At 45.3% G+C, this 24,343-nt stretch overlaps 1 protein-coding gene across 1 annotated transcript in view; it reads right to left on the bottom strand.

Moving 5' to 3' along the window:
• LOC120059247 (spermatogenesis-associated serine-rich protein 2-like) overlaps positions 1 to 24,343 on the bottom strand; it is a 78,312-nt gene that overhangs the window by 44,754 nt on the left and 9,215 nt on the right. The window contains exons 2-5 of the transcript XR_005478135.1: positions 20,103 to 20,239; positions 19,825 to 19,966; positions 19,525 to 19,625; positions 18,891 to 19,426 (exon numbers count right to left, since the gene is read on the bottom strand). The gene's annotated coding sequence lies outside the window, so the exon portion shown is untranslated. Of the gene's footprint in view, positions 19,427 to 19,524; positions 19,626 to 19,824; positions 19,967 to 20,102; positions 20,240 to 24,343 lie in introns of the transcript that reaches the window.

Genomic DNA, 24,343 nt, shown 5'->3' with positions numbered 1-24,343 from the left:
ATCGGCATATCTATTTATTATTGCCATCGAAATGTTAGCTGTTAAAATTAGATCAAACATTAATATTAATGGATTAGAAATCCGTGGCTTAAAAACCAAGGTGTCATTGTACGCTGATGATTCATGTTTTCTTTTAAAACCACAACTAGAGTCGCTCCACGGCCTCATAGAGGATCTAGATACCTTTGCTATCCTCTCTGGATTAAAACCAAATTATGATAAATGTACCATATTACGTATTGGATCACTAAAAAATACACATTTTATATTGCCATGTAGTTTACCAATTAAATGGTCTGACGGAGATGTGGACATACTCGGTATAAAAATCCCAAAAGAAAGAAATGATCTCACTCCAATAAATTTTTATAGAAAGTTAGCAAAAATAGATAAGATCTTGCTACCATGGAAAGGAAAATACTTGTCTATTTGTGGAAAAATCACCCTGATTAACTCTTTAGTCATATCACAGTTTACCTATTTGCTTATGGTTTTGCCTACACCTAGTGACCTGCTTTTTAAATTATATGAACAAAAAATATTCCATTTTATTTGGAACGGCAAGCCAGATAAAATTAAAAGGGCCTATTTATATAACGAATATGAATTCGGAGGGCAGAAATTATTAAATATTAAAGCATTAGACCTCTCACTAAAGGCATCAGTCATACAAAAGTTATACTTAAATCCAAACTGGTTCTCTAGTAAATTGGTACGAATGTCTCATCCTATGTTCAAGAAGGGCCTTTTTCCCTTTATTCAGATTACACCTGCTCACTTTCGGTTGTTTGAAAAGGAAATAATCTCCAAAATATCCTTATTTTTTAAACAAGCCTTAGAAAGTTGGTTGCAATTTCAGTTTAATCCACCTGAAAGGACGGAACAAATAGTACAACAAATATTGTGGTTAAATTCAAATATAGTAATTGATAAAAAAACTGTATTTATCGAAGAAATGTTTAAAAAAGGTATAATTTTTGTGAATGATATCATAAATAGGACTGGTGGAGTTATGTCACACATGCAGCTAACACAGACATATGGAAATGTCTGCTCTACCCAAAATTACAACCAATTAATTGCAGCATTACCACAAAAATGGAAGAGGCAAGTAGAAGGGGAAAAAAGTAAGGAACTTGTATGTCGGCCCTGTATTAAAGAACATAAATGGTTAAAGAAAAGTGTGATAAATAAAAACATATACCAATTTCATTTAAGGACCAAAAAACTGACAGCTGTGCCATATAAATTGCAAAATAGTTGGGAAGAGATTTTCGATGTACCCATTCCATGGCACATGGTTTATGAATTGATACGCAAAACAACGCCGGATTCAAAACTTCGAATTTTTCAATTTAAATTACTGTACAAAATTCTTGCAACTAATAGAATGTTATATATATGGGGTATACAATCTTCCCAGCTCTGCAGATTCTGTTGTGAGGAGGCAGAGTCATTAGATCATTTATTTTGGTATTGTCCATATGTAGCTCGTTTTTGGTCACAGGTCCAGGAATGGCTGAAGAATTGCAACATTTGCCTAGAACTAACGCTACAGATAGCAATACTGGGGGATTTGAAAAGCCATAGTCAATCAATCAATAATATAATAATTATTTTAGCAAAAATGTTTATTTTTAATTTACAATCTGTAGAAGCTATGAGAATAGGAAGGTTCAAATCTTTTGTGAAGCATCACAGCACAGTTGAAAAATATATGGCAAATAAAAATCCGAAATGGATGATGTTGGAAGATAGATGGGAAGGGTTGAGTGGAACTGAAGGGTGGGACTAATAACAAGATAAACAATGTAGGGCATACGGGATCTGTGAAATGTGTATAGGTGCGGAGCTTTTGTGAAATAGCACAGTTACAAGTGGAAATAAAATTGGATGGACAACAGAAATAGAGGAAGGACTAAGAACAAACAAGAGAGAACTATTATAAAGTAGACTGTGTCTGTAAAATAGGTATAAGATGTATAAATTGAAGGTAAAAGCAGAAGTGTTTATTAGTTTACTCCAATTGGGGGAGCGGTGGTAGGGTTGCGGGGAATAATAATAAAGGTATATTCTTTAAAAAAGTATGTATGTCTATATAGGTATGTGTATGTATATATGTGTATATGTATGCATGCGTGTATGGATATATATATTTACCCCAAAAAATATGGGGGATTGGAAATGATGCAGACAATTACATTGGAAGCAACATTCTTTCCGCAATATTAAGCTGATCCACCCCTAAAAAAAAAAAAAAAAAAAAAAACTAGGCAAGTCAGTTAAGAACAGATTCTTATTTTTAATGACGGCCTAGGAACGGTGGGTTAACTGCCTTGTTCAGGGGCAGAACGACAGATTTGTACCTTGTCAGCTCGGGGATTAGTTTTTGCAACCTTCCGGTTACTAGTCCAACGCTCTAGCCACCTGCCTTACATTGCACTCCACGAGGAGCCTGCGTGGCAGGCTGACTACCTGTTACGCGAGGGCAGCAAGAAGCCAAAATAAGTTGCTAGCTAGCATTAAACTTATAAAAAGCAATCAATCTTAACATAATGTAATGACCTGACTAGATCATAAAAGAACAACTGTCCAGACAGAGGATTGAGTTTACGAATGGACGGTTTATTAAACCAACTTTACACAGGCTACTGTTTGGCCGTAACCCACGCCAAATAAATGAAAGATAACCCACAAGCCAATCGTGACCTTCTCTTGTGAAGCCCAGACGTAAAAGAGAGAGAACAAAGGCTAAACCTGGTCTTAACTTCCAATGCTCCATCCCCCTGGACAACCCCCCTCCACGCCGCCAGGATGCCCGGCATCAGAACATTCCAGGCATTCCCGTGATTGGCAGATAGCAGGTTGATTGACATGTCGGACCCCGCGAACACTGGGTACTGGTAGGTACAACACAACCATCTACTAGCCTAACACATAACACACAGCTGTCTGTGCGGGTCGCTACACAGCCCCCCCCACCACAAAGTCCCTCGTCCCCGAGGGAACAAACAAAGTCTCTGAAGCGACCCGGAGGTCTCCTTTGCCTGCGTGGCCGTGATGGTCGCAGAGTGCCCCTCTGGGAACCAGGGGATGAAGGCAAGGACATGGGGGACAAGGAAGCGGGAACGGGTAATACAGTCCGTGGCTCTGGGGAACCACGCGGTGACACAGGGGGAGTGGGCTGTCTGGAGCCTTGTCTGCGGCACCTGGGGGTGGGTGCCTGGAGAATGTCATTGCCAGAGAGGGGAATTGTGGGGGTTCCTGGGGTTTGGGGAGAAGAGGCCCCTCTATATGGGGCTAACCTGTCCCGGTGCAGTGTCACCTTTCTCCCCCTGGGAGGAAGCTGCACCTGGTAAACAACCTCCCCTACCCTCTCCTGGACACTGCAGGGTCCCACCCAGTGACTGTCCAACTTGGGGCATCTGCCTTTTTTCCTTAGCGGGCTGTAGACCCAGACCAGCTCCCCAGCCACAAAGTGCCTTCCCCGGGTGTGCACGTCATAGTTCCTCTTCTGCCTCACACCTGCATTCAGCAGCTGCTCTCTGGCGAAGGTGTGGGCTGTCTCCAGGCGGTCCTGGAGTCTCCGGGCATACTCCGGCCCCGGGGGAACATGAGGGCTATCCAGGGGCCGACCAAACGCCATCTCCGCAGGGGTACGGATCTCTCTCCCCAGCATGAGGAGGGCAGGCGTGCAGGAGGTGGAGTCTTGGACAGCGGAGCGGCATGCCATGAGGACCATAGGCAGGTGCTTGTCCCAGTCACGCTGGTGTTTGGAAGAGACGATGGCCAGCTGCTGTCCAAGCGTTTTGTTGAAGCGCTCCACAAGGCCATCACTTTGAGGATGGAGAGGAGTAGTGCGGGTCTTGTGCATACCCAGCCTCTCACACATGGTGGCGAACACACGGGACTCAGTTTCTGCCTTGGTCGCTGTGGATGGACTCTGCAGCTCCAAACCTGCTGAACATCCCCGCTGTCAGGGCGTCGACGATGGTCTCTGCCTCCTGGTCAGGCAGAGCATAGGCCTCGGGCCATTTTGTGAAATAGTCCATGGCCGTGAGCACCCAGCGGTTTCCACTGTCTGTGGTGGGGAACGGCCCAACTACATCCACTCCCACCCTCTCCATGGGAGCCCCCACTGGGAACTGTTGAAGCTGAGCATGAGAGCGGCCTGGGGGGCCCTTTCTCGCTGTGCAGTTGTCACAGCGGCGGCAAAAGTCTTCCACATCCCTCTTGTGCTGCCCCCAGTAAAAGCCCTGACGGAGGCGGCGCAGTGTTTTTGTGACCCCAAAGTGTCCAGTCCCCACCCCCCCATGAGTACTCTGGAGCACAGCCTCCCGCAATGCTTTTGGGACCACCACCTGCCACCTCTCCTCCCCCGTAGCTGACTCCTTCCATGCCCGCTGTAACACGCCATCAGCCAGCCGCAGTCGCTCAAACTTTGACCACAACCCTTTGGTCGCGAGTGAGAGCGCTGTCACCTCTTCCCATGGTGGCCTCACCTGCGCCTCTACCCACTGTAGCACTGGCTGTAGGTCTGTGTCCCGTCCCTGCTGCTGCCCCCATTCAGCCACGTCGACAGTCTGCAGCTCACAGGTCCGCTCGCCCGACACACTGTGGCACAGACCCCCTCTGCACAATCTCTCCGTTCACAGTGGCGGCAGCCGTCTGCAGTACAGGGCCGACGGGACATGGCGTCAGCGTTGGAGTGGCGTGCCCCTGCCCTGTGCACCACCGTGAAGTCATTCGGCTGAAGCTCCTCCAACCAGCGTGCCACCTGCCCCTCTGGCTCTCTGAAAGACATGAGCCACTGGAGAGCAGATTGGTCAGTCCTTACAGTAAAGGGCAGACCACCCAGGTAGTACTTGAAGTGTTTGACGGAAGCCACAACGGCCAAGAGCTCCCGCCGGGTGACACAGTAGCGGCGCTCATGTTTGTCAAATGTTTTGCTGAAGTACGCCACCACTCTCTCCCCCTCTGGCCCCACCTGGGCCAGCACCCCACCCATGCCCACATTGCCCTTTATCCTGGACACAGACGCGAGCAATGTGAGGTCAGGGGGGGGGCGAGCACGGGGGCCTCGATCAGTGCACGTTTGAGGGTGTTGAACGCCTCCTCACACTCCACTGTCCAAGTGAAAGCCTTGTCCTTCGGCAGCAGGCGGTTCAGTGGAGCAGCAACGCTTGAGAAGCCCCGTACAAACCTCCTGTAGTACGAGGCCAGGCCCAGGAAGCTCTTCAGCTGACGCTGGTCGGTGGGGGTGGGCCAGTCTCTGACAGCCCCTACCTTGTCCTCCATGGTGCTGATCCCCCTCCTTCCCCACTCGGTGGCCCAAGAAGGACACCTCTCTCCTCATGAAGTGGCACTTCTCGGGGTGGAGCTTCAGACCTGCGGAAGCCACCCTCTCCAGCACACACCGTAGCGCCCCCAGGGCTGACTGGAAGGAGCTGCCATGAGCCAGGATGTCATCGAGGTATACCAGACACTGCTGTCGGGGGATGCCATCCTGCACCCTGTCCATCAAACGCTCAAAAGTAGCTGGAGCGTTGCACAGGCCAAAGCACAGGACCTTGAACTGCCAGTGTCCTCTGTTAGTGGAGAACGCAGTTTTGGCTCTGGCCTCTGGGGAGAGGGGCACCTGCCAGTAGCCACTGCGGAGGTCTAGTGAGGAGAACCAGGAGGACCCCCTATCCAGGTCCAGCGACTCATCGATACGTGGTATGAGTCCTTCCTGGTTACCTCATTCAGCCGCCTGTAGTCCGCACAGAACCTCAGCTTGCCCCCCTTCTTCGGAACCATGACGACTGGCGCCGCCCAGGGGCTGTCTGAGGGCTCAATGAAGTCTGCCCGCTGCATCTCCAACACAGCCTTGTCTGCCGCCTCCTGGCGTGCCAGCGGGAACGCATCTTGATAGGTCGAGCATCACCTGTGTCGATCTCATGCTGTACCAGATGAGTCTGACCCACCTCTTTCTCACTCAGCGCAAGTGAGGAAGAGGTGTCTCAATTCAAACAGCAACTGCCACAACCGTTCCTGCTGCTCGGGGTCAAGACCAACACAGTTCCTCCCCCATATCTCCCTCACTGCAGACAGTGTCCTCTCCCCTCCCATCTGGGGTAGCTGGGCTGGGGGGGCGCGGCCCGGGCTCACAGAGGGCTGTGTCGTGGAGGTAGCTGGGGGAATGTAACAACGCCGTAGGTGACAGGGGGGCTGGGGAAAAGTCACACACAGATGTGGGGGAGGGGGGGCAGCCATGAGTCTCTGCTGCTTTAACTGTTGGAGTAAAGGGTTTGTTGGGTTGAGTGAATGTGACATTAGGGGCCATGGTGACCTCCGGCCCTCCCTGGAAGCTCAGTGTGCCCCTATTTAGGTCTAACTGGCAGCCTGTGCTCCTAAGAAAGTCCAACCCCAGGATACAAGGGTCCTGCACAGCCGCCACCCACACAGGATGACGCACAGTCCTGCCCCCTACTGTCAGAGTCATTATTCCCTTCCCTTTCATGGGTGCCAGCTCACCTGTGACTGTGCGGAGCTGCACAGTTGTAGGCTCACACTGAGTCCAACCTGGCACAATATCTGGCCTCACCAGGGTTACTGTGGACCCAGTGTCCACCAGGGCGGAGCAGGGCACCCCCTCCACAGTGACATGACAAAAGTCCCCAACACAGGTCCGGCCCACCACAACAACAGGCTCCATCCGCTTGCCCTCGTCTGCGCCGGTGGGCTCCTCCTGAAGAAGATGGTGGTTGGGATAGAAAGCCAGGGGTCCGCACTACCCGGTCTATGCGGACCCCGAGCCGTTTCCCTGAGCTCTGGGGGACATGGGGCAATCTCGGCGCAGATGGCCTGGCTGGCCACAACCCCAGCAGACCCTGGGACCAGGGCGTGTGTTTCGTGCCGCCTGTAGCGACACAGCACGAATGAGTTCTGTCATTTCAGCCACCCATGCAGGCTTTTCCGGCTCCGGGCTGCTCTGCCCCCCAGCTCGCACAGAGGGTCTATCTCCCTGCACCCCCACCAAAGCCCCAGCTGAAGCCCCTGCCCACACCAGCTCCCTCTCCAAAGCCATCTCCAAGGCTACCTGCAATGACTCAGGATGAGCCAACTGGGTCTGTATGCGCAGCTCCGTAGGAGAGAGCGCCTGTATGAACTGGTCCCGTGCTAGCTCGCTCTGCACGGAGGGGGGCATGTGAGCATATGCCCGCCGAGAGAGGCTCTCAATGTCATTAGCTAGCACCCGTAGAGGCTCTCCAGGCTGCCTGCGTCTATTACTCAGTTCGGAGCGCAGTAGCCCGGGCTGTACACACTGTCCATAGCGCCTCCTCAGTGTTTCCACTAAAGCACAATAATCACGTCTGTCCTCGGGGCTAATCAATATCAAACAGGCCAGAGCTTCATCCGTGAGGCATAAAGCCAACTGCAGTGCCCTTTCTTCATCCGACCACCCCCTAAAATGAGCTAACAGTTCAAACTGAGCATGAAAAGCTTCCCAATCCGCCTTACCGGAATACTTCGGGGTCTTAATGTTACACCCCTGAACAAGGGGGGAAAGAATCACAATTGTGATACGGAATGTTTACTCATTGAACTTTTAGTGCAATCATTTTACATAAGTAACACATTTTACAGAATAACAGATCTACAGGAAATAGATAGTTTTGTAGGGTACAAGGCTTATTCAAGTCACAACAGTATACACTGTACATCACTGAAACAAATACTATTTTCAATATAATAATATAAGCTTTAACTCAGTAAACCATAACTCAATTTATCAACAGGCAATAAAGTGTTTGAAAAACCATTACACAAATAACACCGCAAAATATATTATTAACAACGCACCTGTTCATTCACAATCGACATAAAATGGCAGCTACGTAGCAGTACGAAGCTAGCTGCAACCGAGCACGGCTCATATTACTCTGCAAACTTAACTTCCTCAATATGTTACTAAGACACACCTTAAACACTCTTGACATGTTAGCAAGTTATTACATTTAAATTACTCGTTTTAATCATCAATAACGTACCTGAACAAGGGGGGAAAGAATCACAATTGTGATACGGAATGTTTACTCATTGAACTTTTAGTGCAATGAGAAAAAGACCGCGAATTCTCCGTGAACTTGAGTGGAGACCAGAGCAATCGATCTCAGGCTCATAGATTAAGAGCATTTAGTAGATCACAGATTAACACTTTTACCCACGACAACATAAAGTAATCAACATAACGTTTACACATTCCTCTCACAATTCGTACCCTTTGTATGCTTGACGGATTTTAACACAATTATATAAATGTTATCAATCTATCAACTAATACTGAATGCATGATCTTCTTAACCTTAGATGTTTTAAGATCCTCACATACTATGAACTTACTAATACTTTTTAATGTATAACAGGCTATTAGTATTTCCTTTAACCTGTCACACTCTCCCCGACAAAATAAATGTTGTCCCAACATTGTCTTCTTCAACAGTCTGTATGCACTGGACCTAAAAAATCCTCTTCTGTAAGGTAGTACTTGAGCAGAGGTCAAGGGTCACAGTTCAAATATAACTAACAAGTTATTCACAGTCCATATCTGTTGACCAGCTGTATAATAAACAGTCCTTTCTCATACTATTGATCAACAGTCCATCAATTCTAATGATCTAAATGCATAGTCTGCAAATTGTCTCTTGTGACAGTCTGTGAAATCAAGTCAGTAGTCCATGGTCAAACATGTCAACTCTGTTGCTGAAGCCCATACATGTAAGGTGGCTGAAAGTAACATTGCTGTAGTGATGGCAGCCATGGAACCAGTCCTGGTGCAGAGTAGACAGGAAACAACTGTGGCTGTATACTGTAGCAGGAAGGGATACCAAGCTGATCATAGGTGATACGTCTTGGAGGGTGTCTCTCTCTTTGTGGCAGCTGGTAGGCTGGTTCCTCAGGTTCAGCAGCATCAGTTAATGAAGGAAAGGCACTTGGTGGACGATCATCAGGCAAATTTTCAGCAGGCAAGTTCATCTCCTCAGCAGGCAGGTCTTGAACTGTTGTTGTCTCCTCCAGCCGCTTTTCAACAAGAGGCTGTGCTGGTAGCGTATCAGAGACTGTCACCGCAACTGTCTGTTTCACTGGTGGGGGCCTGTGTTCCCACTCTCTCGCTGGTTCAGCATTCCTCTCCTCAGGTACTGTAGGAGATGTGGGAACCTGTAGCGGCTCATGATGAAGGTCATATTCATCCCCGCTGTCATCAGAATCTAGAGGATGTGATGCAGGCTGATGTCTCCTTTTTTTCTGACTTTTGTCATCTTTGGTCATTTCTGGTTGTGTCTCAAAAGGTAAGTGGTCACAGGACATGAGCAGGTTTCTGTGCAGGACCCTGGAGCGTCCCCTACCCTTTTCTGGTCTCAATTCATAAATCGTCAGATCTGAACCCATTTGTCTCACTACTGTGTGAATTGTATCTTCCCAATAGTTACGGAGTTTGCCTGGTCCTCCTCTTGGTGTCAGGTTTTTAATCAGAACTCGCTCGCCAGGCTGTAGCACTGAACTCCTAACTTTAGCGTCATAGTACTTCTTACTTCTTTCAGCAGCTTTCTGAGCATTTTCATTTGCAATGGCGTATGCTTCTTCCATCCCTCGTTTCCAGTTCTCCACGTAGGCTCGATGGTTACTGGAACCTGCCTCTGTGCACAATCCAAAGAGCATATCAACTGGAAGCCTGGGTGATCTCCCAAACAGAAGATAAAATGGTGAATAGCCAGTCACTTCGCAACGGGTGCAGTTATAGGCATAAACCAGTTTGTTCAGAGACTCCTTCCAATTTGACTTTTGTGTCTCAGTTAGTGTCTTTAACATTTGCAACAATGTTCTGTTCATGCGTTCCACTTGACCGTTCCCCATCGGGTGGTAGGGTGTTGTTCTGGACCCCGCCATGCCACTGAGTTTCTTTAACTGATGGAACAACTGATTTTCAAATTCTCCCCCTTGGTCATGGTGGATGCGGGACGGGAACCCAAACTTCAGGGCAAAGTCATTGAAGATGAAATTTGCAGCAGTTTTACCTGACTTTGATGTGATGGCGTAGGCTTGAGTGAAACGTGTAAAATGATCAACAATCACGAGGATGTACTCATATCCCCCTTTGCATCTGTCGAGATGAAGGAAGTCTATACATACCAGTTCAAATGGCTGTGTTGTCACAATGTTTGTCAGAGGAGCTCTTGTTTCATGGGCTGGCTTTTTCTGCTTGACACAGCTACAAGTTTTAGTCACATAGTGCTCGATGTCAGATTGCATATATGGCCAGAAGAAGCGGTCACGTACTAGTGATACAGTGCGGTCTGTACCTTGGTGTCCCATGTTATTGTGCAACTCTTCCATCACTTTACCTTTGTACTGCTCTGGTAGAACTAACTGCTTGCGGGCTGTAGTGATTCTGTACAGAATGCCATTACTGTCTATTGTCAATTTGTCCCATTCTCTGAATAGGCATTTTGTCTTTGGACTGAATTCCTTTTGCTCTTTAACTGGCGGTTTGAAACCAGACAGTTTGAAATTGAGCACAGGACGGATGACCGGATCAGATTCTTGTGCTTCTCTTATCCCATCTTTTGGGATCGAGCTGGTTGTTGCAGTGGTTGTCTCACCTTCAGCTGACACTGACATAGCTGCAGCTGAAAGTGACCAAGGTACAACAGCCTCTTTCTGTACCTCAACTGCTTGTATCGTGGCAGCAATGGTGTCTGGTGGAAGCTCCTCAGAACATTCTCTCATCAGTGACTCTACATCCAGTGGCATCCTTGACAACGCATCTGCATCACCGTTCTCTCTGCCTGGCCTGTACTTTATTGTAAAGTGGAAATCAGCCAATTCTGAAACCCACCTGGAAGTGGTTGCGTTCAGTTTCGCAGTAGACAGAATGTAGCTGAGCGGGTTATCGCTGTATACAGTGAAGGACGGTGCATAGTACAAATAATCATGGAACTTATCAGTGATTGCCCATTTTAGAGCTAGAAATTCTAGCTTGCCTGAGTGGTAGTGATAGTTCTTCTCAGCTGCTGTTAAGGTTCGAGAGCCATAAGCAATGACCCTAAGCTTCCCATCTTGCTTCTGATAGAGAACTGCTCCCAAGCCTTGGTGTGACGCATCAGTGTGTACAACAAATGGCTGAGTGAAATCAGGGAAACCTAAGACTGGTGGGTGAAGCAAACACTCAATCAGCTGTTCAAGTGCCTGTTGATGCTGGTCAGTCCACAGGATTGGCTTGTTTGAAGGCACCACATGACTTAGTTTCTTTGTTTTTGTTTTCCGTGGGTGGTCAGGTAATTTCTCTGAATCTGCTTTCAGGAGGTCATACAGGCAGCTGGCCCTCCTAGAAAAGTCTTTGATGTACTGTCTGTAGTAAGTGAGTAAACCAAGCATTTGTCTGAGCTGGCCCACAGTCCCTGGTCTGATTTCTTTCAATGCTCTTACTGCTTCAAAATCGGCTGGGTCAACTCGGCTGCCCTCTGCAGACACTACTCTGCCCAAATAACGGACCTGGGGTTTAAAGAGATCACACTTACTTGGTTTGAGTTTAATGCCATACTCTCTGAGACGCCTCAAAACTTTTCGCACATCATTCACATGGCTGTCGAAAGTTTTACTGAAAACAAGCGTGTCGTCCAGATAAGGAATGCAAATGTCATCCCGGAGCCCTTCCAAACACTCCTCCATACACCGCTGAAAAGCTGCAGGAGCGTTCATGAGGCCGAATGGCATCCGTATCCACTCATAGAGTCCCCACGGGGTCACAAATGCTGTCAGTGGTCTGCTTTCTTCAGAGATGAACCCCTGGTGATAAGCTTTTCCCTGATCTAAGAGGGAGAACCAGGAATTACCACCTAAACTGTCCATGATGTCTTGGACCCGAGGGATGGGCTGGCGGTCGGGATGTGTCTTTCTGTTCAGGTCTCTGTAATCTATGCACAACCGGAGGGTCCCATCCTTCTTACGAACGCACACGACAGGTGAAGAATATGAAGAGTTTGACTTCCTAACCCAGCCCTGGGCTATGAGGTCATAAAGGTAACCCTTCATCTCCTGATACAGTGGCCTGGGCACTGACATGTATGTGCGCTTGACTGGTTCAGAGTCCTTTAAAGAAATAGTCATTTTCAATCGTTCAATGCAGCCAATGTCATTGTCTGATCTGGAGAAGGAGTGACACTCTTCTCTAAGCATTTGCCTAACAACCTCTCTCTGCTCTTCGGTTAGGTGAGTTAAACCTACTGGTGGATCCCACTGTTCAGTAGCAGTACATGGGGTTCGAACGCTGGTGTGATTCACTGTGGCTGGGGTGACAGTTTTTTCAAAGACTTGGGCAGGTAACACAGTCATAATGGTTTGTACTGTACCGATTATTGTGCGTCCTAGCAGGGCAATGTCGTGGTCAGTGGGGTTAGAGACATCAAGCCTGAACTGGAAAAACACCTTTCCTGACTCTGACTAGTGTGTCAAAGAACTCAAGGTCGTCTGGCCACTGCGGGTTCAGGTCTGGCTGGAAAAGCATTGTCATGTCCTCTTTGAAAGGCTGGGAAGCTACGCGGCACTCAATCTGAATGCTACTGTGTTTTGGGATAGCAACCTTCTCTTTCTTGGTTTTCACTGCGTATTCATCTGTCTGTTCTGCGCTAACAGCCTGTATAAAAGCACTCACCTTGTTTCTTTTGAGGCTTGGGAAAGCTGTTCTTATTGTACTGTATCGTTTAGTCTTTTCGGTCATTGTCAGGATGTGCTCGATAACATTGAAACCTATAATGGGATGAGATAGGTGACAGCCTTTCATTACCAGCACTGGGATGATCAGTTCCTTTGTTTCGTCAGTTTCAGAGGCTAGCCGAAAAGTTGTTTCAATCCATCCCAGGTACGGCATTTCAGTCCCATTTGCTGCAGTCAACCTTAGATCAGCAGGTGAGTCCAGGATTTCTGAAACATCTCTCAGCCTTGCGTTTGGGAGAGATTCCTCTTTCCATCGTTCATCAATGACCGATACCTGAGAGCCTGTGTCCCATAGAGCTTGGAGGTGGTGGCGATTCAGGTGACACTCAATAAGGCACTGTCTGCCGACTAGCGAGGTGACCTTACGGGGGTGGCAACCTTGAGCTAGGGATGGTAAGGAGTGGGCATTTTCCTCTGTGCAGGAAAACCTTTCACTGGTAGAGTTAATTTTCAGGTGAGTGCATTTTTCCTTATGTTTAATCCAATGTTGATTTTGACATACTTTGGAACAGTACAGTGTCTCTTTACATGATGAACATTGTTTCAGGTTCTCAAATGAATCTTCTCTGGCACAATTTGCACATTTCTGGGACTTTTTGGTAGCTACGGTTAACACTCGTCCCTCAGCGGTAACCTTTGCCCGTTTAAAGGGGCCTCCCTTGAAGGTCTGACTCCCCGGATTTTACATCCAGCTTGAAAATGTTCTCCACTCCCACATCGGAAGCAGTGTGTGCAGCGTGCATCTGTTCTGGCCTGCTGGCAGACAAAACACCTCCTTGGAGCTTGAGCAGAGCGGTTGGCATACCGGTTAGGTGCATATTGATGCTGCACAGGGTCAGGTGCTTGGGACTGACTGTAGTTGCTGTAATACTGCTGCTGGGACACAGGTGGCTGGGGGTCCCTATCTGGCCTCCTAACTGGAGGTGGGGCATAGGCACAAGGCGGTGACCGAAACATAGGCTGCTGTAATGTCTCCTTAATCTGAGCAATCTCTGCACTGAGACCTTTTAGAGAAGCTACACCTGTCTTAAGTTCAGCTAACTCTGTTAATAGTTCTGCGGGTATCTTAACTTTGGCTTCCTTCACAGGACACTTTGCGGATGGCGTATCTTCTAACTGGACTACACTTACAGTTGTAGCAGGCTGTGGGGCATGAAACCGCTTTTTGTTTCGTCTTTCTATCTCATTAGCACAAGCAATGTTAAGCTTCTCTAGCAAAACCTCATCTGATGTTTCGCTATCTAGCAGGAGAGGCTGCATGTCTATCCTGATACTGTCACTCTGGAGACCTGTAAGGACTGTGTGTAAACACATGCGCTGGACTAGAGCAGGGTCATACTTAAGCCCTGATTCTGACTCCTGGGATGCAAACAGTACTTTTTGCTTTAAATCTAAGATGCGCATCAGGAAGCTTTGAGGGGTCTCTTTGCTATGCTGTGCTTCTGAAGCTAGCTGTTTGTAAAGCTCTGTTGCACTCTTCTCTTGGAAGTGGGAACGCAGGATACATCAAAGTGTGGGAAGAGTTAGCTGGGGTTTACCTTCCAAGTAACTGCGTAGCTGTGAGCCTGGAGAAATAGCCCTGACTACTGCGTCTACTATTTCTACCTCAGGATAGCCTCTGTTAAGTCCACTCTCGATCTGATGGGCAAGGCTGGAAAAAATCAGTTTATCTTTCTGGCCCGGTTCACCTATCTGACTAGAAATTTTAAACTCTTTGCGCCAATATGAGCTGGGCTGTGCATTGGGTGAGAGCGGCACGCTCCCCTGAAGATTGGCATGGGGTTGGGGCTGACGCAGGGAATCACTGGCTTTGGCTGCAGTAATCTGCTCAGTTCCCACCCTTTGTTGTGGGGTTACAGTTCTCAGTTCTTCTATTCTGTGATGTATTCCGGCTGTTTCAATATCATGGTCAGTTTGCCATGTTTTGTTATCTATGCCACTGATCATCTCTGTCATTTTGTCTTTAAGTAGCAACAATTCCGACATGCCTCCATCTTCTAACTCTGCAACTTCCTCTCTTTCAAGGAACATCATAATGTGAGTCATCAATGATATGCGGGATTTGTCTTGAACATCTCTTCTCTGTTCGCCTGATATGTCAAGGAAATCACATATCTCTAGTAACTTGTCTTTAGTCAGGGTGTACAATTCTCCTACTACCTCTTCCTGTAGTTCTTCCAAGGCGGTTGTCATGTTGACAGAACAGGAGGAACTTTTACTGTGCAGGAGTTGACTCTGAATTAGATGGTCCTTACTGTCTCTGATGGTCGATCAATGGCCTCAGGTGACACGTACTTATCCACCAACTTCCAGCTCTCCTCGAACAGCAACACTTTCCTCACTGAAGCCTGCCTGAGTTATGTGGGGATTTAGCTGGCTCGGAATTCAGCAACCAGGATGTGGAAACTGGACATCTGAGCAGCTATCTCAGCGGAGCCTCCAAAAATGTTACACCCCTGAACAAGGGGGGAAAGAATCACAATTGTGATACGGAATGTTTACTCATTGAACTTTTAGTGCAATCATTTTACATAAGTAACACATTTTACAGAATAACAGATCTACAGGAAATAGATAGTTTTGTAGGGTACAAGGCTTATTCAAGTCACAACAGTATACACTGTACATCACTGAAACAAATACTATTTTCAATATAATAATATAAGCTTTAACTCAGTAAACCATAACTCAATTTATCAACAGGCAATAAAGTGTTTGAAAAACCATTACACAAATAACACCGCAAAATATATTATTAACAACGCACCTGTTCATTCACAATCGACATAAAATGGCAGCTACGTAGCAGTACGAAGCTAGCTGCAACCGAGCACGGCTCATATTACTCTGCAAACTTAACTTCCTCAATATGTTACTAAGACACACCTTAAACACTCTTGACATGTTAGCAAGTTATTACATTTAAATTACTCGTTTTAATCATCAATAACGTACCTGAACAAGGGGGGAAAGAATCACAATTGTGATACGGAATGTTTACTCATTGAACTTTTAGTGCAATGAGAAAAAGACCGCGAATTCTCCGTGAACTTGAGTGGAGACCAGAGCAATCGATCTCAGGCTCATAGATTAAGAGCATTTAGTAGATCACAGATTAACACTTTTACCCACGACAACATAAAGTAATCAACATAACGTTTACACATTCCTCTCACAATTCGTACCCTTTGTATGCTTGACGGATTTTAACACAATTATATAAATGTTATCAATCTATCAACTAATACTGAATGCATGATCTTCTTAACCTTAGATGTTTTAAGATCCTCACATACTATGAACTTACTAATACTTTTTAATGTATAACAGGCTATTAGTATTTCCTTTAACCTGTCACACTAACAGATACGGACGCAGCCGGGAACTGGGCGCCGCCATGTTTGTTTACATCCTGAGCCCCAGATTCCTCGTCCCGCCGCGTCGACGTCACCCCTTCGGTCCGCCCACCAGAATCCGCGCGAAACACAGTCGACGAAACACTCATGCCCGCTTCAGCCGCCATCACTCTAACGTCCTCCCTCAAGCGGCCTCTGGGCTCCGATGCCCTGGCGATCTCCTCAGCCAGAACCCCCGACGTCCATGCACACGCACCTCCTTGGCCATAATCGTCCCCTACCTCCACTTTCGGATTCCCTCGAAGCATTTTCAACCCCCGTTCTCACCTAAGGTAGCTAGCCACAGAAGTCAGCTAGCTAGCTGGCTAACTTTTATCAACGTTTTTACTTCTGACACCAATGTAATGACATGACTAGATCATAAAAGAACAACTGTCCAGACAGAGGATTGAGTTTACGAATGGACGGTTTATTAAACCAACTTTACACAGGCTACTGTTTGGCCGTAGCCCACGCCAAATAAATGAAAGATAACCCACAAGCCAATCGTGACCTTCTCTTGTGAAGCCCAGACGTAAAAGAGAGAGAACAAAGGCTAAACCTGGTCTGAACTTCCAATGCTCCATCCCCCTGGACAACCCCCCTCCACGCCACTCCGCCAACCGCCAGGATGCCTGGCATCAGAACATTCCAGGCATTCCCGTGATTGGCAGATAGCAGGTTGATTGACATGTCGGACCCCGCGAACACTGGGTACAACACAACCATCTACTAGCCTAACAACACACAGCTGTCTGTGCTGGTCGCTACACTAATCACTAGTTAACTACACATGGTTGATGATATTACTAGTTTATCTAGCATGTCCTGCGTTGCATATAATCAATGCGGTGCCTGTTAATTTCTCATTGAATCACAGCCTACTTCGACAAACGGGTGATGATTTAACAAGCGCATTTGCGAAAAAAAGCACCAATGCACCAATGTACCTAACCATAAACATGAATGCCTTTCTTTAAAATCAATACACAAGTATATCTTTTTTAAACCTGCATATTTAGTTAATATTGCCTGCTAACATGAATTTCTTATAACTTGGGAAATTGTCACTTCCCTTGCGTTCCGTGCAAGCAGTCAGGGTACAAAAGCCGTAATTAATTTGCCAGAATTGTACATTATGACATAACATTGAAGGTTGTACAATGTAACAGCAATATTTAGACTTAGGGATGCCATCCGTTAGATAAAATACGGAACGGTTCCAAATTTCGCTGAAAGAATAAACGTTTTATTTTCGAAAAGAAAGTTTCCGGATTTGCCCATATTAATGACCTAAGGCTCGTATTTCTGTGTGTTATGTTATAATTAAGTCTATGATATAGCAGTCTGACTGAGCAGCAGCAGGCTCGTAAGCATTCATTCAAACAGCACTTTCGTGCGTTTGCCAGCAGCGCTTCGCGCTGTTTATGACTTCAAGCCTATCAACTCCCGAGATTAGGCTGGTGTAACCGATGTGAAATGGCTAGCTAGTTAGCGGGGTGCGCGCTAATAGCGTTTCAATCGGTGACGTCACTCGCTCTGAGACTTGGGAGTAGTTGTTCCCCTTGCTTTGCAAGGGCCGCGGCTTTTGTGGCGCGATGGGTAACGATGCTTCGGGAGTGGCTGTTGTCGATGTGTTCCTGGTTCGAGCCCAGGTAGGGGCGAGGAGAGGGACGGAAGCTATACTGTTACACTGGCAATACTAAAGTGCCTATAAGAACATCCAATAGTCAAAGGTATATGAAATACAAATGGTAGAGAGAGAAATAGTCCTATAATAACCTCAACCTGAAACTTCTTACCTGGGAATATTGAAGACTCATGTTAAAAGGAACCACCAGCTTTCATATGTTCTGAGCAAGGAACTTAAACATTAGCTTTTTTTTTTTTTTTTTTTTACAATGGCACATATTGCACTTTTACGTTCTTCTCCAACACTTTGTTTTTGCATTATTTAAACCAAATTGAACATGTTTCCTTATTTATTTGAGGCCAAATTGATTTGATTGATGTATTATATTAAGTTAAAATAAAAGTGTTCATTCATTATTGTTGTATTTGTCATTATTACAAATAAATACCTTTTTATATCGGCATCGACTTTTTTTGGTCCTCCAATAAATCGGTATCGGCGTTGAAAAATCATAATCGGTCGACCTCTAGTTTCCAATGGGAGCAAATGAATCATAGCGGCAGAACAAGCACTGGCTATCCATGTATTTGCATATTTCCGTTATGGAACGCCTACTCTGAAGTGTGCGTATACAATAACTCATATCGCCCTTGCACTCCTAAACACAATTTTTTGAAAATTTGGCAAAGGGAAAGTCTACAAAACTTAGTCAACAGAGTTTTGGGAACATTGAGATCAAATGTTTCAATGAGAAAATTTGCAGAATGTCAGCCAAAATCCCACTGCGGGCCCACTGGGCTTACCACAAAATACAGTAACGAGAGTAAGTCGAAATGCCAACCTGATGCTTCAGATTTATACATCCGGTAAAAGATCTGTCTCATTGTTCTATCTGTGTCACATAAAGCTAGTAGCTGCCTGGCACTTTACAGTGGGGAATTCTTTCCCCCAATCAATCACACTCATGGTGTATTATTGAGGGGTCAAATTGACTTCTTTCTAAAAATGAGAGGGGCGCATGACCTCCCCACAAATTATGCACCTGCACACAACCCTCCCCAAAGCAGTTAGACAACCCTCCCCTATTTTGGACCCCCCGCCCCACCCCAGTAAATTTCAAACTGTCCCTTAAGTTTTCCTTTTCTCACTCTTGGTGGGAGAGATCGAAGCATTTGGTTGTTTTCTCTCATCAATTGGTTCTCTTTGCTCAGCAACAGAAGACCATTCCCTTTTGGACAGGAGCCAATGAAGGATTTTCAAATGTCTGCCACAGATTCCTTTGTCTTTTGTAAGGTCTCAATGTCTTGACATAGATAAGTAGCATCCATTATTTTGTTTAATTCAACTCTTAATGCACACTGTTCAGCTGTGATGTGGTTTTCCCTGACTGTGTCCTGCCCCATGTTTTCTTCCTGCTGTCTGGAGTCTATGTCCTGCCCCATGTTCTCTTGTGGATGCATCTTCCTTTTAAAGCAACTTGCTTCATTGACAATGTGATTTGTGTGCTTCAGCGATTGGGAACTTGACATGAACGAATGATGATGTAGCTGGGCTTGTCCGAGTCAATGCCTCCTTCAGCCTTTTCATTGCTTCTTGTTTTTTTGCCCTTGAAGCATTCCCTTTGACACTAAATGTGTCATACCTTAAAGAAAACAGTTTAATACATATTTAATCAAAGCTTAGAGAAATTAGAGGCATTGTTGAAGCATCCATTACATTACACTGTGCTAATTAACTCACCTAGTTACATGCCGAATGAAAAGCTTTGCTGGACAGTCCACTTTCTTGCCCCTCGGCACATATAACCTTTTCTTGCTATATACATGTTCTGAAGGCTGTTCCTATAGACACATTTGTCAATGAATGAAGAAATTACAAATCAATGAGTCAATGAGTTAAGAAATAATGAAGGCACAACTAACAGAGTATTACAACCTTTGATTTGTGGTTATGATAGGTTTATTTAACCCATTATGCCTTTAGACTATTCCAATTCTTTGGGTATATATGAATTCCTTATAATGACACTAGACAATGTACCTCAGCTGTAGGTCTTTTCGATGCTTTGCCATACTGGCAGGCAAGGATAGCTCTTTTTTCAACACAAACGGGGACATCGTCTGCATAATCCTCCACTTGCCAAAGTAGCCTTCTTTTGATTTGATCCTTTTTATGTTCAGACCTAGAGGATCACCAGAAGTGATCATGTAGGTAAATCAATAGAGTGAAATAGCATATACATATATATAAAAACTACTAAAATGTCTAATCCACAAATCATTTAATTACATGGACTAAATTGACACATTCAGACCTACCATGTATTGAATGAAGTGTAAGTGGCTCTTTTGTGGTTTTCTAGCAAGAACCCCAATTCTTCCTCAGATTTCAGTGCCAGACATGTAGCCATTGTTCCTACTTATAACTTTGAAAGAGGCAGGAATCCAAGCAAGATCTGTTGAATGCGAAAATGAAAAACATCTTAGATAAAGAGACAAACCACATTTCCATCCAGTTATTATGCGAGTATGGTTTCCATCCAGTTATGCGAGTAAAGTCATACCATATATTTTTTTAATGACAGCTGTGATGGAAACAGGACGTTTCAGTACAATTTTATAAATGCATACAGATCATTTGTTTGTTCAACATGGTGGGATCTTTTTGTCTGTAAAATTAATTATGCGAGAAATGGCAGTGGAAACACCTTCATGCGCAAATATTGATATAGTAACCATCATATCAAAGTAAACTTCGAGTCACGCGATGATATGGTGTGTGTGGTCCTCCCACAACGACTTGGGAAACCATGCAGTTTATTAGGCTACAGATGAAATAATGTATGATGATCTTCACGGGGTGGTGCACGGTGATCTTGATGCTCTTTTCCAATCAATATCAATTGTCTGATACTGGTGACATGATAAGCAATGCTTGACTGTTGTTTTTTTACAAATAAAAACATATTTTCTTATCCATAATAATGTCATCATGTAGACTAGCCTATGCGCACTATCGACGAGCTCTTGACTAGAGAGCACGCGCCAAGACCAGAGTAGGCACATTTGCTATTTAACGCAACAGTTTGACAAAACGATCAGTAGAGTCAAAAATGCGATGGAAACACATTCAACTTTTGATTTTTATTCAGTACATGAAAACGTACGCAAAAAAAGTACATTTTGTGTACACAATGTCATCACGTACTGTTTATCCGCAACAAGTATGCTTGGAGGAAACACACCACTGGTGGGAAAATATGCATATTTTCTTTATGCAGATTTTTGAATATTCACATGAAAATGCGTCACCAACTGTAAGGAAACCTAGCTTTAGACAGAGACTTACACACATACAGCTTATGTAGCTAGGTCTACTGTAAAGCTCATACTATATAATACACACCATAATTTCTTCAGCTGGATAAAAATCTGTTTTTGGTAGTCTAGGCCTACATATTGTGAAGTCACAGGCTGCCGGTGGCACTTTAATTGGGAGGACGGGCTCATAGTAATCACTGTAACGAAATCAATGGAATGGTATCAAGCACATGGTTTCCATGTGTTTGATACCATTCCATTCCAGCCATTTTTATGAGCCGTCCTACCATCAGCAGCCTACTGTGTGTAAAGTACATGTCTATAAGATGTATCTACACAGAAACAGAGACACAGAGAGAATGACAGACATACAGAGAGAGGGAGAGATGCTCACATACAGCTTATTCAGCTAGGTCTTCTACTGTACAACTCACATGCCTATATACATTGGTATGCATGGTTATTGATAATACTGACCTGAAGTATTGGTTTGCATGGTTATTGATAATACTGACCTGAAGTATTGGTTTGCATGGTTATTGATAATACTGACCTGAAGTATTGGTTTGCATTTTTTTGTAGTTCACATCACAATCACTGAAAAGGGAGGGGAAAGGTGAAAGGTAGGCTTAGTTAATCTTATTTTGGTCATCTAAACGCAAATAATTAATCTCATTGATATTGACTGTATACAAGTATTACTGCATGTTGACTAACCAATCGCAGTGAAATTAGATTAAATCATGATCAGTTTCATACATTCCATTCAGGTAATCTTAGTAGGTTGGCTTGATAGCGGCATTGACGTTGTTGGTTGGCTAGCAAGCAAAACGTGACACATTGTTCATTTTTAGGAAAACTTGGGTTTATTCGTTACGCCGATTCAGTTGAGAAATCCTTCATCTGCCACAAAGAAACGGTTTACTCAACACTAACGACTGTAAAAAGACGCCTGAGCGGTATCCCCACATTCGTTTTTCCCTAACCTTAACCTAATTATCCTAACCTCTTACGTTAATCATCTTAACCTGCTGCGTAAATTCTCCTAAGCTGTTACGTAAAAGTTGTAGCTTTATCTAAGTGCCTTGTTTTTAGAGAATCTCTGCTGACCCAACATTTTTGGGTAAATCCTATAGAACTATACGCCGTAGATAGGCTTTCTCAATTGAAATGTAACAAACCAAGAGCAAGTCCTGTTGTAGCGTACCTCTGTTTGAATTCGAGAGAGAAAACAGCCCTAAAGCCTCGCACATTGAAGTCATGCCGCGTTCAAAACACCTGGGAAATGGGAAATCTCGACTTCAGTGCGTTCACAACAACTGGAAACTCGGGGGGAAAACAAACTCCGCCTGGGTAAAATCGTTTTGAAAGGTCATCCAAGCCGGAACTCCAAGTTGGAAACGCGGGCATCTTTCTACAGCGCTGACTTTCCGACCTGAAGATCACTGTTGTCATGATTTGACCTTGTCAAACCTCCAGAGTTCCCAGGTGTCTTGAAAGCACCATCAACCCGGGTTACGCCCTGTTTACATTGTGACGCATTTCATTACACCGTACATAATCTTGTTGCGCTACTGGACGGACAGCATAGGGAGAATATTTTTATAACTAACCCAAGAGCTTACCTGTCGTTTCCAACGGGAGCAAATTACTCATAGTGGGCAGAACAAGCAAGGAGGTGTGCAGAGCCAAGCACAAGCTAGCGAGGTCCTATTGGCACGTTATAGCATGTATTTGCATATTGCCGTTAGGGTATACCTACTCTGAAATAACTCAATTCGCCCTTTGCACCCCTAAGCAACTACATTTTAACTTTGGCAAACGGTAAAGTCGACAAAACGCAGTCCTTTTTTTGTGTGTATTTTATTTGTATGTTTACCCCTTTTTCTCCCCAATTTCGTTATATCCAATTGGTAGTTACAGTCTTGTCTCATCGTTGCAAGTCCCATACGGACTCGGGAAAGGCGAAGGTCGAGAGTCGTGCGTTCCCCGAAACACGACCGGCCCGCCACAGGATCGCTAGAGCGGGCCAATTGTGCGCCGCCCATGGTTCTCCCTGTCGCGGCCCTGGACTCAAACCAGGATCTCTAGTGGCACAGCTCGCAACTGAGATGCAGTGCCTTAAGACCAACTTAGTCCACTCTGTTCATAACATTTCCGTTTTGGGAAGAGAAACTGTATTGAAATCAAATGTTTAATAAATAAGAAAATGTGAATAATGTCAGCACGACAACGCCTTTTCCCCCTCAGGAGACAGAAAAGATTTGGGATGGGTCCCCAGATCCTCAAAAAGTTCTACAGCTGCACCATCGAGAGCATCTTGACCAGTTGCATCACCGCCTAGTATGGCAACTGCTCGGCATCCGACCGTAAGGCGGCGCTACAGAGGGTAGTGTACATCACTGAGGCAAAGCTTCCTGTCATCCGGGACTTACAGTTGAAGTCAGGAGTTTACAAACACCTTAGCCAAATACATTTCAACTCAGTTTCTCAGAATTCCTGACATTTAATCCTTGTAAAATTTCCCTGTCTAAGGTCAGTTAGGATAACCACTATTTAAAAAACGTGAAATGTCAGAATAATAGAAAGATTTATTTCAGCTTTTATTTCTTCCATCACATTCCCAGTGGGTCAGAAGTTTACATACACTCAATTAGTATTTGGTAGCATTGCCTTTAAATTGTTTAACTTGGGTCAAATGTTTTGGGTAGCCTTCCACAAGCTTCCCACAATAAGTTAGGTGAATTTTGGCCATTCCTCCCGACAGAGCTGGTGTAACTGAGTCAGGTTTGTAGGCCTCCTTGCTCGCACACACTTTGTCAGTTCTGGCCACAAATTTTCTATGGGATTAAGGTCAGGGCTTTGTGATGGCCACGCCAATACCTTGACTTTGTTGTCCTTAAGCCATTTTGCCACAACTTTGGAAGTATGCTTGGGGTCATTGTCCATTTGCGAGATGCTGCTTCAATATATCTACATAATTTTCCATTCTCATGATGCCATCTATTTTGTGAAGTGCACCAGGCCCTCCTGCAGCAAAGCACCCCAACATGATGCTGCCACCCCCGTGCTTCACGGTTGGGATGGTGTTCTTTGGCTTGCAAGCCTCCCCCTTTTTCCTCCGAACATAACAATGTTCATTATGGCCAAACAATTATATTTTTGTTTCTCCAAAAAGTACAATCTTTGTCCCCACGTGCAGTTGAGGTGCAAACCATAGTCTGGCTTTATGGCGGTTT

The sequence above is a fragment of the Salvelinus namaycush genome, chromosome 14, assembly GCF_016432855.1.
Source record: "Salvelinus namaycush isolate Seneca chromosome 14, SaNama_1.0, whole genome shotgun sequence".
NCBI lineage: Eukaryota > Metazoa > Chordata > Actinopteri > Salmoniformes > Salmonidae > Salvelinus > Salvelinus namaycush.
This window is presented reverse-complemented; position numbering and strand designations above follow the sequence as displayed.